This window comes from Mustela putorius, unplaced genomic scaffold (assembly GCF_011764305.1).
Source record: "Mustela putorius furo isolate JIRA1106 unplaced genomic scaffold, ASM1176430v1.1 tig00000589_pilon_pilon_pilon, whole genome shotgun sequence".
In the NCBI taxonomy this organism is placed as follows: Eukaryota; Metazoa; Chordata; class Mammalia; order Carnivora; family Mustelidae; genus Mustela; species Mustela putorius.
Window position 1 is genome coordinate 12409432 of NW_025421425.1, and position 14855 is coordinate 12424286.

A 14855-nucleotide genomic window follows, 5' to 3' on the forward strand; every position below is an offset into this window, starting at 1 on the left:
TTGCAATATTAGAATTACCAGATAAACTAGAAGAAACATTATTAAAGCTTGGATATAAAATGACAAATTTCTGATAATGATTATATTTTCTTTACAGCCTTCATCCGTGACTTTCTCCTTAGAAAATCCTTCTATACCCTAAAACCTAATTAAATACTACTTACTTTGATCATGTTATTGATATGGCCTTATTCTTATACTAGGATTTTTAAATTATTTTAAAGTTAATTTTGGTATGTTGTGAGACTATTTCTCCAATTAATTCCAAATGATTGCTTAACAAAATTACCACTTAATTTTTCCCCTACCTGTTTAGATGGTACCCTTACTATGTAATCATTTCTTCAGTATTCTGAAACTTGTTTCTTATCATTTTTTTCCCACAACAGTATTTCTATTTCAGTAATAGTTCATTTACATTATTGATGAATTATAACACATTTTCAAATAAACCTCTTAGGGAATAATGGTTTTTATATCCCCAAAGACAATATAGTTTCCTATAGCTCTCATGTCCCTAACTCAATTCTCCATTATTAATATCACCCATTACTGTAGAATATTACAGTGTATTTTTACCTTATAATACAGAATTAAATCTTTGTTATTCTAAGTTTTATATATACTTCTTGACAATCTCTTATTATTTTATTCTTTTTAATAAAGACACTTTAATCTGTTGACACTTAACTGTAATTACTTAGAATATGGTGATTAAATCCACAATACTAGGAATTAGGATATTTTATAGTGACATCTAAAAACTTACTGTCCAGGGGCGCCTGGGTGGCCCAGTGGGTTAAGCCGCTGCCTTCAGCTCAGGTCATGATCTCAGGGTCCTGGGATCGAGGCCCGCATCGGGCTCTCTGCTCAGCAGGGGGCCTGCTTCCCTTCCTCTCTCTCTGCCTGCCTCTCTGACTACCTCTCCTACTTGTGATTTCTCTCTGTTGAATAAATAAAAAATCTTTAAAAAAAAAAAAAACTTACTGTCCATATACTCAAGTTTTCTTCATTAATATTCAGAAAAATTTTATTTTTTCCTATATGCCATCTATCTCTCTCTATATATATATTTAAAGTTTTATTTCTCCCTATTTTCTTAAGGAAGACTTTATGAATTAAATATATCCACTCACTATTTAATTGACCATAATTTTATGAATATTAATTTTATATCCAACAAACTTACTCAGTAAATACTGGTTCTTTTAGTTGGTTTTTAAATTATATTAATTTAAAAAATAAATACGTAATGAAATTTATAAATTTATCTGTAAATACTATTAGTCTCTAACCCTCACCAAAGAAAAATTGATTTTGGTGTTAGTCCTTTAAAAACACATTTTCCCCTTAGTTTCACAATTATTTCCTTTTGCTTCAAAGTAAAAGAGTCTATTGATCTTACTGAAAGAACAGAAATTCTCTATTCTTTCCCCCCTTGACTTATCAAGTTCTGGCATGTATCCATTAACATTTATTTTGTGTTAATAGATATTATTCCTACTCAGTCCTTTTCAAAGGCTAATTTTTTAACATTCATTTTTATTTTTGCATTCATCAGAGTGTAGATCAGTACCTATTTTCTATCCACATAACCACAGGTAACTTAATAACAATGTTTCCTAACAGAAAAGTAAGCTTTTTTTTGTAAGGTATAACCTTCTCTCAGCTAGAATGATTTCTCGTCTCGTCCTTTCTGTCACCGCAATAAATCTTTTACTTCACATTTTCACTGTATCAGCATCTCATTTTAGTGTTTTCAAAATAGTTATGCATGCAGTGTTTTATGTCATATGCAAGGTTGAAATGCCAGGAATTCCATTGCTATTGAAAGAAACTAGCAGGAAGTCTATACTAGATCTTTGCCCTTTCTGGCACTCAAACTAACTATTTAACTTTCAAAGAAAATCTTAAAAAAAATAATTCTCATCTTTTTTTTTTTTAAGATTTTATTTATTTATTTGACAGACAGAAATCACAAGTAGGCAGAGAGGCAGGCAGAGAGAGAGGGGGAGGCAGGCTCCCCACTGAGCAGAGAGCCCGATGTGGGGCTTGATTCCAGGACCCTGAGATCATGACCCGAGCTGAAGGCAGAGGCTTAACCCACTGAGCCACCCAGGCCTCCCACCCGACTTAAAAAACCACTTTCCATTAGACCTGGACTACTAATTCTGAGCCCAGAGTTGGATCCACATGGCAGCTCAGCCAGGGGATATTTTTAGGGTACTATTATAAAAACTGTCATTTGATGACGCATCATGCTACCGTAGTCTTGTTTTTTTTTCACATGGAACAGTTAAAGCAAATTATATTAAATTATAGAGAAGAGTTGATTTCAGGTGACAGTGTAAAAGGCTTTGATGCAGAGATACTGCATTTTAAGTTCAGAGCGAGACCCTCCTTCATATAAGAGGAAACCTATCCTGAGGAGCACAGGTTGTCATCTATTCAACTACTGACAAACATTTTAAGTAAGTTTCCAATTGTTTTGGCAAAAAACTCGTATTAAGGACTGAATTATACCCCTCTGCCCAAATTCACCTGATGAAGCACGAATCCCCAATGTGAATGCAATTGGAGATAAGATCTTTAAGGAGGAGATAATTAGGTCATTGGGGTGAGACTCTAATCTAATAGGACTGATGTCTCTAAACAAGGAGGAAGAGGCCAGGCAGGTCAGGATAAAGAGAGAAGCAACCATTTACCAGCCGAGAAGAGAGACCTCAGCAGAAATTAATCCAGATGGCACCTTGATCTGGGGCTTTCAGCCTCCAGAACCGTGAGCTAATGAATTTCTATTATTTAGGTCATATAGTCTGTGGCTTTTTGTTATGGCAATGGAGAAGACTAACACAATCGAACTCACTTTCTATTTTGGAAACTATCACATAGGTCACACGTTTTTAATGGTCACATAAATGAAGGCATTTTACCAGGAAAACAGAGCTTTACTGACATAAATAATTCTAGGCTCTTTTATCCATGGTAACTCCCTAGAGCCTGAAAAGAACTTTGTGATATTCACATAAAAAATCATAAATCTGCCCTTTTTCACAGATGATTAAAAGGATGAATCCGCCTAAGCATGTCTATCACAGAAGTTTTAATCATGGCCATTCTCACCTACAAAGTATGTTACTGAAAAGCATTATATCTAGTTGCATGCAGTCCCTAGAGGTATAGATGTCTGCTGTGTGTGTGTGTGTGTGTGTGTGTGAGAGAGAGAGAGAGAGAGAGAGAGAGAGAATCAGATAATTATAAAAACTAAATCTCATATACATGCTTTATAGTGGGAGAAGGAAGAGTGGTTTTACCTATTTGCCTTAGAAGTAGCTCCTCTGTATCTTGAGAATATAAAAAGTACAGATATAAGCAGTATGAGAGAAAAGGAATAATGACCCAAGACTGCCAGGTAGTTGGAGCTGTGACACCTGTATTTCTTGGTGTTTGATATGCATTTCTTATAAAGACAGAAAGTAAGTTGTGTATGCTGTGGACGGAACGCACAAGGGTACTGATCTGAAAAATAATCTGGTGTATTGCCTCTAAAGCAGTGATGCGAACAAGAAAGAAATAAAAGACTGTGAGCACTTACATATTTCTTCTCTTGTGCATCAAAAAGCTAAAAGAGCAATAAAAGGAGGTGATTCAGACCTATTTATACATCTGGTGTTTCCCCACCCCCTTTAACAGAAAAGAGTTCTAAAATCACCCACTTGTATTTATCTTCTAGATCCTTCAACTCATTAGTGATTTAATAATTGCATATATATTTAAAGTCGTGGTTATCTTTGTCACAGAGGGTTCAGTTTAGAACAATTATATAGAAATGATACCCATAAATCTGTGCTCATACAATTCGCTAGAAAGTAGCATTTAGTGTGTAAGGGTTCCCCATGGGTCCTATCTAAGATTTAAGGATGTATTAAAATATCAAAAAGGCCTTGCCTTACAAAATCTCTAAAGTACATGTGAATTGTAGCATTAAAAACAAACAAACAGAAACAAAGACAAAACACTAAAACCACAAACAGGAGTACAGTGGTACTCGGGGAGGACTTCCATGATACTGCATAGGGCTGCATGGATGGAGCACACGGCTCAGTGCCTGTGATCTGGTCCCATGAAGGGTGTCAGAGACCTTTTGCCAAAATACACAAATATGATCAATCGTATGAACAATGCATGCAATCGAACTCCCAAGTATAAATGTAGGTATGAGACTGAAAATATGATAAGGGATATAAACACTGTTGTTTGGGAAAGAATGTTCTCTTTATATAGATAGATTCAAATTAAAAGCCACATCGCAATCAGAAGACGGTCCAATAAGTTTCAATAAATGTCAAAGAAGGCAGAACAGAGTGAACTAGATGAATGTCTCCTCTCCTTGTGTTATGCTCATCTCACGTAGCTATATAAACTGTTGGCGCATGCTCTTTGTCTAGGGGCGCTAGTGACGTGCTGACAAATTAAAACTCTCTAAGGAATATCCTCCAGGCTCTTCCTCCATGAACATGTTTCTTCTTCTTCTTCCTTCTTCCTTCTTTTCTTTCCTCCTCCTCCTCCTCCTCCTCCCCCTCCTCCCCCTCCTCCCCCTCCTCCCCCTCCTCCCCCCCTCCTCCCCCTCCCCCTCCTCCTTCTTCTTCTTCTTCTTCTTCTTCTTCTTTTTCCCATGTCCTTCAAGCATCAGTAGACAAACGATCTGCCCTGAATACCACAGGTTACCTACTGCGCATCCTTTCCCGCATCTGCACTGGGATTCCCTGTCTGAACTGTGGAGTTGCTTAGGAATCCCCCTGCTCTACACCACAGAGGGAGGTGTCCAGGTTGGCTGACACAGACCCAACCCCAACAGGACCTGGCTTTGCTGTCAGTATATCATCTCACCTATTGCCAGGGATTTCTTCAAACATGTCTATGTTATTAACTCTGGCTTATGAAATGCTCAGTGAAATAGACTGAGTCACTTCTGGCAAAGCTTCTTCTCTCCTAAGGGGAAGCCACAAGAGAAGGGCTGCTTCTCGCTGAGTACTACGGAATCCGGGTATCACAGGATGAACGGCTACAGCTATTGTTTTAGAAGCCATCTTCTGTTTACTCCACTAAGCAGAGAGCCCATATTGATCGTAACAAACAGATAAACATAACCTGGACTGTTGATGGCGTCATTCACCTGTTCTGTCCAGCAATGCTACATGTGAATACCCAGACACATGAGACAAAAACTGGCCCTTAACTGTGAGCCAAGTCAAAGCTGTTTTAGATCAATATATTGTTTTATATCAATACATTGCAACTAAAAATACTTCTTAAGGAGTAGAAAGTTATAAAATATACTCAGAGCATCTCTCTTTCACATTTCCTTGCTTGTTTCTACTTAAGGAAGAGAAATGTAGCTCAGATTCCTCCTTTCCCTTGAAAAACTCTTCTTTCTTCCCCATTATGAGATTTTCTTTAGGATTTAGCCTTTAGCCTATTAACGTTTCCTGTATCCAATCTTTCTATAGTTGACTTCATTAGAGCCCATGGATTTAATTCTACCCGTATGCTCCAAACTTCCAGATTTCTTACTCCAACCAGACCTCTCTAGAGGCTCCTGATTCCCATAGCCAACATCCCAGTTGACACATCCAATTCCTATGTCTGATGGTCATCTCAAAGGGATCATATTTATATTTATATAAACATATATATGTGTGTGTGTGTATATATATATATATTTAGATTTTATTTATTTATTTGAGAGAGAGAAACAGCATGAGCAGGGGTAGGAACAAAGGGAAAAGGAGAGAGAATCTCAAGCAGGTTCCATGCTAAGCACAGAGCCCGATGTGGGGCTCAATCCCATGACCCTGAGATCATGATTTGAGCTGAAACCAGGAGTCATAGCCTTAATCAATTAGGCCACCGTGTTGCCCCATATACAATATATCTAATATTATTCTCCAAGTTCTCCCCAAATGTTCCTTATTAGTGACAACCTCCTTGGTTTATAATCCATAAATATCAGTATCTCCAAATATAACCTGAGACGTCCTAATGTTCTCCAAATCCATAATCTTGAAACACTATAGTCTTTGTCTTAAGCACCATCATCTTATCGCCCATTCTGGAGCAATGCAGTTTTTAAAAACAAAACCAGATCAGATTGTTACTTTCCAGCTTAAAATTTTCAATGACTTCTCATTGTTCTCAAATACAACTGAAGTTTTTACAATATCATAGAAAATCCTACCTAAGCAGACTTTGCCTCTGTCTCTGACTTCAACGAAAGCTACATTCATCCTCCCTAAGTAAAATCCAGCCACTCTGGATTTGCTCTAGATTTTTAATATCTTTCATGTCCCAAAGCCTTGCCATTTTTGTCAGTTCTCTATAAATCTAGGAAAACCCCTTTACTTATAGATCTTACCAGGATTTTTCATTTCAATTTCAGTTTAAACATTGTCTTCTGAAAAGGTTTTCTCTCACTACCCAACCTAAGACAGGATCTGTCTCCAGTACTCTCTACAACATCACTCTTACAAATTCTCAAAATGCTTCAAATGTTAGAGGTTACCAGTCAAATGTTATGTTTTTAGTGGAGGCTTGATGGGATGTGCTGTTTAAAATATCAACTCCCTCACTGCATTCCATTCTTTCCTAAAGTCTCCCTGTTTTATTTGTTGCCGTTTATTACTGAGATCTGATCAAACATTTATTGCTTGTTCACTGTGAACCTTCTCTTAAGGGCTAGATTATGTTTTTCTTTGTTCACTGTTGTATTACCACTGTCTGAGGGTGTCAAAACATAACAAGTGGTCAATATATATTTTCAGGTAAATGAATAAAATTCTTGTTTTACTCATAGTACTTGACACTCTTGAAATAATATATTTTTGGACCTCTTCCTTCTAGAATATAAACTGTTGGAGAACAAGGAATTGGTTTGTCTAGATCATTGTAGCATGTTCAGTTTAAAGACTATAGTCTGACACAAAACAAGTATCATGAATATAGGCATGCATGAATAATTAATTTCTTTGATAGTGATTTAACCACGGAGGCTTGCTTTTGCTCAGCATTTCTTAGGTTGTTTAGAGTTTCTTTCTTTCTTTTTCTTTTTTTTTTTTTTAAATATTTTATTTATTTGACAGAGAGAGAGATCACAAGGAGGCAGGTGCAGGGTAGGGAGGGGGAAGCAAGCACTCTGCTGAGCAGAAAGCCCAATGCAGGGCTTGATCCCAGGACCCTGAGATCATGACCTGAGCTGAAGGCAGAGGCTTAACCACTGAGCCACCCAGGTGCCCCTAGAGTTTCTTTTAGGAGGCTTTTTCTCCCCAGTTCTTCCTTGGTAATGTAATAAAATATCATGATGAAGTACATGTTCTGGGGCTAGAAGCTTGGTCCTTGAATCCTGCCTCTTCCACTGAATCTGTGATCTGTGAAAAGTTATTTAACTATGATATTCCTCAATTTCCCCATACAATTAAGGATAATAATAACAATTGATGAGTTATCTATCATTAGGCTGTGCAAGCACACACGGACTTCCCAAGGTATGTTGAGTATATTTTATTAGTCATATATTTTATCCAGCCTAAGGCCTACACCCACAGACAATGGCAAGAGAGGTATTGAGGAAGTTCAGACTCCCCTACCCATATATTGATAGGAAAAACAAGGCAAATTCTGGCAATCTCCCACCACTTAGATTGCAATTTCTTCCTGGATAAGTTGGTCAAGTTGGTCAAGTTCTACTACTAATCACCCCCTCCTTCTCCTTCTGGTGTTTCTTCTTTTCTTTACACCCAGAAGGACTAAACAGTGCAACAGCCTAAGAATTCTTCCTCTCTCATGATCAATCACTCTCTCTCCCATAGATTTGTTTGGACTTCTCACATAACTGGTGAGACTATGATACTTTCCTGTATATGAAGACGGGTTATGGAATTAGAAAACATTTTTCTTTTCCCTCTGGCTTGGTCCTTCTTCCCAATAGAGCGTATCAAAGCTCTTTATCCTGCAGATCAGGGCACAAGCTTGATAACAGTAAAAAGCAGCTTTTACTTTCCTTTTCTAATTATTTTGCTGTATATATATTCCTTGTAGAAATCTTTGGAGCAGTCTGAACCTCATCGGGGCTGGGTTAAGGGACTCCTGATCCCTTGACATAATATTATCCAATCGTGCTCCAAACTTCACCATCTTTCCCCCAAAACCTTAGTACTTCCTGTTGCAGTAAGAATAAACAACTTTGTTAAATATATAAACTTTTTTTTTTCAATGATCTTTTTCTTCACATTCCCCATTTGCTGATTCAACCCCACTTGCCAAAGAATGAAGATGAATTTTACTGTATCTCTCCGATCTCTTCTCTCACTCCCTTGCTCAGGAATTTTCATTAGCTTCCCGTTTCTTACAGGATAACCTCTCACATCTTTGCCATTTAAAACCACGTATCTATGCACACTGTCATCCTTACTAACATTCCAGCTTTTCTCTCCTCAGTCTACGTACAAGCACCTGTGTTACAGTCAAAGGGATCTTTCTGCTTCAGACCGAGACACACTGCGCTGTTACGTGTCTTTGGATAATCTTTTCCCCAACCTGGATACCACATTATCCTTATCTATCTAAACTCCCAGCTGGAAATATCATCCCTCCCCTTCTGAGCCATACAGCCTTGCATGATTGCTCTTTTCTCTGAATTTGATTTGTATGAACATCCTACAGCATCTGTATGATATTATCCCATGATAATGGTCCATCACTGGAGTTTTGTAACTTCTTATTAAAAGAAAACTGTTTTGAAATGTTATTTTATGGGGCACCTGGGTGGCTCAGTCATTGAGCATCTCCCTTTAGCTCAGGTCATGAACTCAGTGTCCTGGTCTGAGCCCCACTTTGGGCTCCCTACTCAGTGGGAGGCCTGTTTCTCCCTCTCCCACTCCCCCTGCTTATATTCCCTCTCTCACTGTCTCTCTCTCTCTGTAAAATAAATAAATAAATTCTTAAAAAAATAAATAATAAAATGTTATTTTTACAATGCTTAGCACCTTTTTCTCCTGAAAGAGTAGGTACTCAAAATTAATTATTGACAGAGTGAGTGTCTAAGTGAAAAGTTAAATTAAGCCCTTGTAACTGTGAAACACGAGGCCAAATAAGAAGTGTGATCCCCAAAATGACAGTCAGAGCTAAGAAAAATGTGGTAAAAAATTTTTACTATTCTCTGAATTCCTTGATCCTTGTCTTAACTTTTTCCCCTCCATGGGGTTAATTTGGTATTCTTGGTGTACATCAGTGAGTCAAAACAAAATATTTTATATATATGTACACAAATAAATATAAAGAGAAATGATAGGACTAAGATCATAGAAAAGACAATGATATTTTAGGAAAGCATCATTTTCATAAGAAATGTTGGAAATGATTTTCTATCCTAAATGTCCCCTTGTTTTTGCAGTGGTTCTTTGTGAAGAAAATACAAATAAAATCAATGCTATAAATGTCCATATGCTGTTTTTATTAAGACTCATGGACAAATAGTTAAGGTTAATAGAGCAGACATATGCTGCAGTAGCTGTTCAGCACCATATACTCTCCTTTCCTTGAGAACTGTCATCACATCGAGAAGAGGTATAGAGTAGATTCTCAATTTTGTTTTTTTTAATGCCATGTGCGCATTTAAAATTTCTCCACTACAAATTTGACAGTATTTTTTATTTTTTTTCTGTCTGTCTGTCTGTCTGTCTGTCTCTCTGTCTCTTTTTAAGATTGATTTATTTATTTTAGAGAGCAAGCCCAAGTAGGAGGGGCAGAGGGAGAAAGAATCTGAAACAGACTCCATGATCAGTGTGGAATCCAACAGGGGACTGGATCTCATTAACCTGAGATCACAGCCTGAGCTGAAAACAAGAGTGAGGGGCGCCTGGGCAGCTCAGTTGGTTGGGCGTCCGACTTTGACTCTGGTTGGGATCCCGGGGTCCTGGGATTGCACCCTCCTCGGGCTCCCTGCTCAGTGAGGAGCCTGTTTCTCTCATTCCATCTGCCACCACCCCTACTTGTGCTCTCACATTCACTCCCTCTCTCTCAAATAAATAAATAAAATCTTAAAAACACAAAATAAGAGTCAAAGGCTTAACCAACTGTACCACCCAGGTGCCCCACATTTTTTATCATTAGATTCCAATAATGTTGGAACTGAGGATTTCTAAACTTGGAAACTCTTTGGTCATCTTCTGCCAGTTATATGGAAAGGTAATGAAAGCAGCAGAAAGAGAAGTTGCTGAAAGAGAATGCTAACAGTGATATGCAAAGAAAGGGGAAGAGTAATGTTGGCCTACAGAGGGCTACTGCCTTTGGAGACGGTGAAGTGGCCCTATGTACTTGTAATAAAATCCATTTGCTTAATCCAGTTCAAGTTATTTTCTGTTATCTGCAGTCAAAAGTGTTTTCAACTAAGGCAGAACTACTTTGAAATACCCCTTAGGAAAATCACATAAATTATTAGTATTATATAACTAAAGTTCCAAAGGTCCAGAAAGAAATTCACAGGCCAGAAACAGGGAAGGCATAAACCTTACTTTAAGCCTCAACTTTGTACAACTAATATTAGTACATATGGCAACTTCAAAACAACAACAACAAGACGTTAGAATATTTACAATTTTTAGTAATAGAAAATTCAGAATTACCTAAACTAATAGAGACTATATTTAGCATCCTTGAGCAAGTTACAAATAATATTTTATCATTAATGATAAGGTTGTCAATATCTTTTATGTTCTTCAGAGTATTATGAGTGCAAATATTTGAAGGCAGATATTGAATTCGCATTATCAGATGAGTGATATAGACTGTGGTTTCACCTTTTGGAGAGCTTAATTCTCTGATTAATTCATTATAGTTTTCTTCTGTCTCACATATTGCAGTTTGGGTTCATAAAACTTCATTTTTTTTAAACCATGTATAAACCATATAATGTTAGAAATAAAGATAGGTTGTAGGTTGTCTCCTTGGTTTATACAAAAAAAATCTAATTCAATAAATTATTAATCTTGTATACTTTATGGATCTGCCTAACTTTATGCATGATATACATGCATCTAATATTTTATATATATATACACACACCATATATATATATGTATATATATATACACACACCATATATATATATATATATATATATATATATGGTGTGTGTGAATCCACATCACTTCTGTGAGGCAGTAATTTATATTTATCCAAAATACAAGAGGAATTGAGATGCAGAAAGTTTAAAAATATTTGCTCAGGGCTACAAAGTTAATGAGTGGTTGAGCAGAAACAAGGTCAGTAAAACATACTGCTTTTCTATAACAAATCTAAAATCAAGTCACCCAGCTCTCAGCTTCAGATTCTATAAGAAATTGATAGCTATATAAACTCTCTAGTTTCCATTTCGCAATACAGATTCAAAGCAATCTTCTTGGAGGAAAAAAAAGGGTTACATTAAAATACACACACACACACACACACACACTAACACACATAAACATTTTTCAATTTGCATAACTCAAAATGGGAATAATTAAAACACTTTAAATATTGAAGTATTTGGGGAAGGAAAAAATAGAGAGCACTCCTTAAATTCAATAAATGGCACAGCTGAAAAAATAAGGCTATGTATGCCACCAAGGGAGATGATAATTACTTTTTTTTCTTTTTAATATGCACAGAAACATAAAGAAATATAACAAATGGAAAAAAGTAAACATTACCACATTGTTTGGTATTTAATCATTACTTTTCTGTGTTTGCTAATAAGACTAAAACTGATGAAAATTTCTTCAGCATTATTTTTTTTCCCATCCTAATGGTATACTTTATCAAAATGCTATAATAAGGGGAATGGAAAGGTATTTTCATACATTATGGTTTACTTACATTTTTCTTTGAATAATTGTCATAAGACCTGATATGACATGTGTTATTTATGTCATTTAATTTTGGAGAGACTTCAGATAGCGGGAAATGTCTGCTGCAAAATTGGCATCTCAAAGCTTTAAATGTGCTTTGGGCAAAAGAAACTTCTTTTGAGATAAAGTATAGTTGGCTCATGCTGCTTAGTTCTAAAGCATTAACTAAATTAGTAGGTTTTCACTGGCAGATACAGATGTCCAACCCATTTAACTTCTACATATTTTATGTCTTTTAAAGTATGTATACATAGGGTGTTCTTAAGTTTTTCTATTAATAATTAAATGGCTTTAACTTATAATTATTCCCTAAGCTATCTTCAATAAAAAAAAGTATGTTTATATTTTTTCAGATTTAGTATTTAAAATAGATACTCTGATTTTAATACTTTATCACTTATATTCCATATTATAAGAATAACAGAGTCATTACAGAATATATGCACAAACTGAAAAGTTCAAGGAATGGAAGCAAATCTTATATAACACATAGTATTATTATAAAAAATATAAAATGTTTAAAATTTTATTTATTCAAGAGAGAGAAAGCATTAGCACAAGAAGCAGAGGGAGAGGGAATCCCAAGCAGACTTTGCACAGAGCATAGGGTCCTACATGGGGTTTGACCTCACAACACTGAAATCATAACCTGAGCTGAAATCAAGAGTCAGATGCTTAACCGACTGTCCCACCTAGGCACCCCAACAATACAAATTTTTTATGCCTTATTCATTTTTCTATGCCTCATTTTCTTCAGCCTTGTCTTCCAAATCCCATTTAGTATTTCAGTTTTTCATTTAATATAAATCTCTCATGCATAAAAATGTTATATATCTCAATTAGAGAGTATATAAGGTTCAACTATTTTAATGCTTCATAGTTTAGTTAGTCCTTCATCCATGGAAAAATACTTGTTTGAATATATTGCTACTATAAACACTGCTACAATGAGCATCTCTGCATATAAATTTTCATTACATTAATGTTCTACCATTTGAATTATTGAGCCAAAAGTTATTGGCATTTTAATTGCTGTTCATAGGCATCAAACCCAGAGAAACCAAGGTTTTAATTTCTTTAAAATATGTGGTCTCATTATATCCTTGGAGAATAGTGGTTTTTACCACTATTCTGAAAAGGGGGGGAAAATCCCATTTTAATATCCCATTGGTGTCTAGAAAACAAAATGAATTCATGCAAGAACAAGACAGGCTCATTTCAAGAATATCTCTTAGATTTAAGTATCCAAGTGTAGAAAGTCTTCTCTCTAACCACAATATTTTTCTTCAATAGTATCCCATTTGCACCTGCTACACATCTGGACCCTCATTTTGAATGCACCAGTGTGGATTGGCCTTTATACAACCTAATCACACCCACTCATATTATACAGCAGAGTCACTGACAAAGACACAACATTAAACTAATTAAATATGCAAAAAATCCCTTCAACTAAAATTCTGAAAGATCATATTCATGTTGGACATACAAATTGTTAATATTCCTTAACTGTGCTGATGTAGTTTTAGTGCAAATTAAATTCTTTATATTTTTTTTCTGAAATTTCACTGTGCAATACCCATAGGAAAGAAACATCTCTACTGAAATGATAGTTAACTTTTAACTATGATTACACCCTTATTTTCACATTTACCATGTCCTCTAGTGTCACTTGTTAGCCATTTTTTATACCATCTCCCATCTATAGTCTAGACACTAAGTTCATTGAAGAAACTGTGCATTGAAATCTTTGTACCATCAATGTCATTCTTGATAATAGAAACAATCAAAAATCATCAACAAAAAACCATCACATTAAGCTACCCTTCCAAGAAAATTTACTGTTTTGTGAGGAAATTAATCCTTTTTGAAAATTTCATTGAAAAGAATTGGCTTCTCTATTATGACATGTAAAATATTTTGTTTATTTACTCTAGGCTCAATCTGAAATGTGATGCACCTATCCTTTCTAAAATGAAAATCCAGAACATTTGTTTTAATTTTATATCTTCTGCTGCCTCCTATTTCATGTTAGAGCTTGATTTTATAAGTTTATTTTGGGGGTTAACTTTAGATTGTAAAAGTATGGCAGATACTAAGACAAACAGTCTCAAAAAAACTTACATACATTCAGGGAAACTGCAGTTATTGGGAAAATGATCTAGTCTTTCTCCAATTATTAGTCAGTACGATAACACTGATACAATAAAGCCAATCCACTCTCAACAGAATGACTGGGATGTTAGTGTAGAATTATTCTGAGGTAGTAATGTTAGATGTGTTCACAACTAGTCTCTTGTAAACAAATCTAAGAGAGCAATAGCAAAATGTGCTTATTTATTCCAAATGAAAATATGATCAAGGTCTCTTCTCTCACTTTGTTATTGATGTAGATTCACACAATATTTCACTTATGAAACTGATACATATGTACAATTCATTGGACAACAGGGGCCATGGTGAGTAAGGGAGAAACACAGTTAGCTCTGATACACATGGCCCTTTCCTTATTTTTTTTAATTTTTAATTTTTTATTAACATATAATATATTATTAGTTTGACTTCTCAACATTCACTCAAAGCAAACGTACACACTGACATGCACACACACGTAAATGTGCATGAACTGTTCTCAGATCCCTTCAGTTGTGTTGAGAAATTATAGTTGTGATTTGATAATGTATATGTTTCTCTTGAGAAAGTATTGGCCCCAATGAGGTTGAAGAAATGAGTTACCTTACATCACGAGTCTTAAATCATAAGTCATACCATATGGAAAGCACTTCAACACAATGGAGCAGCCCAGGTTCCTGGCAATTCTGAACTAAAATACTTACTCTATTGGATTGCTTAAACCTAGACTGTTACATGAAAGAGAAATAATATTCCATCTAATTTATATTACATTGG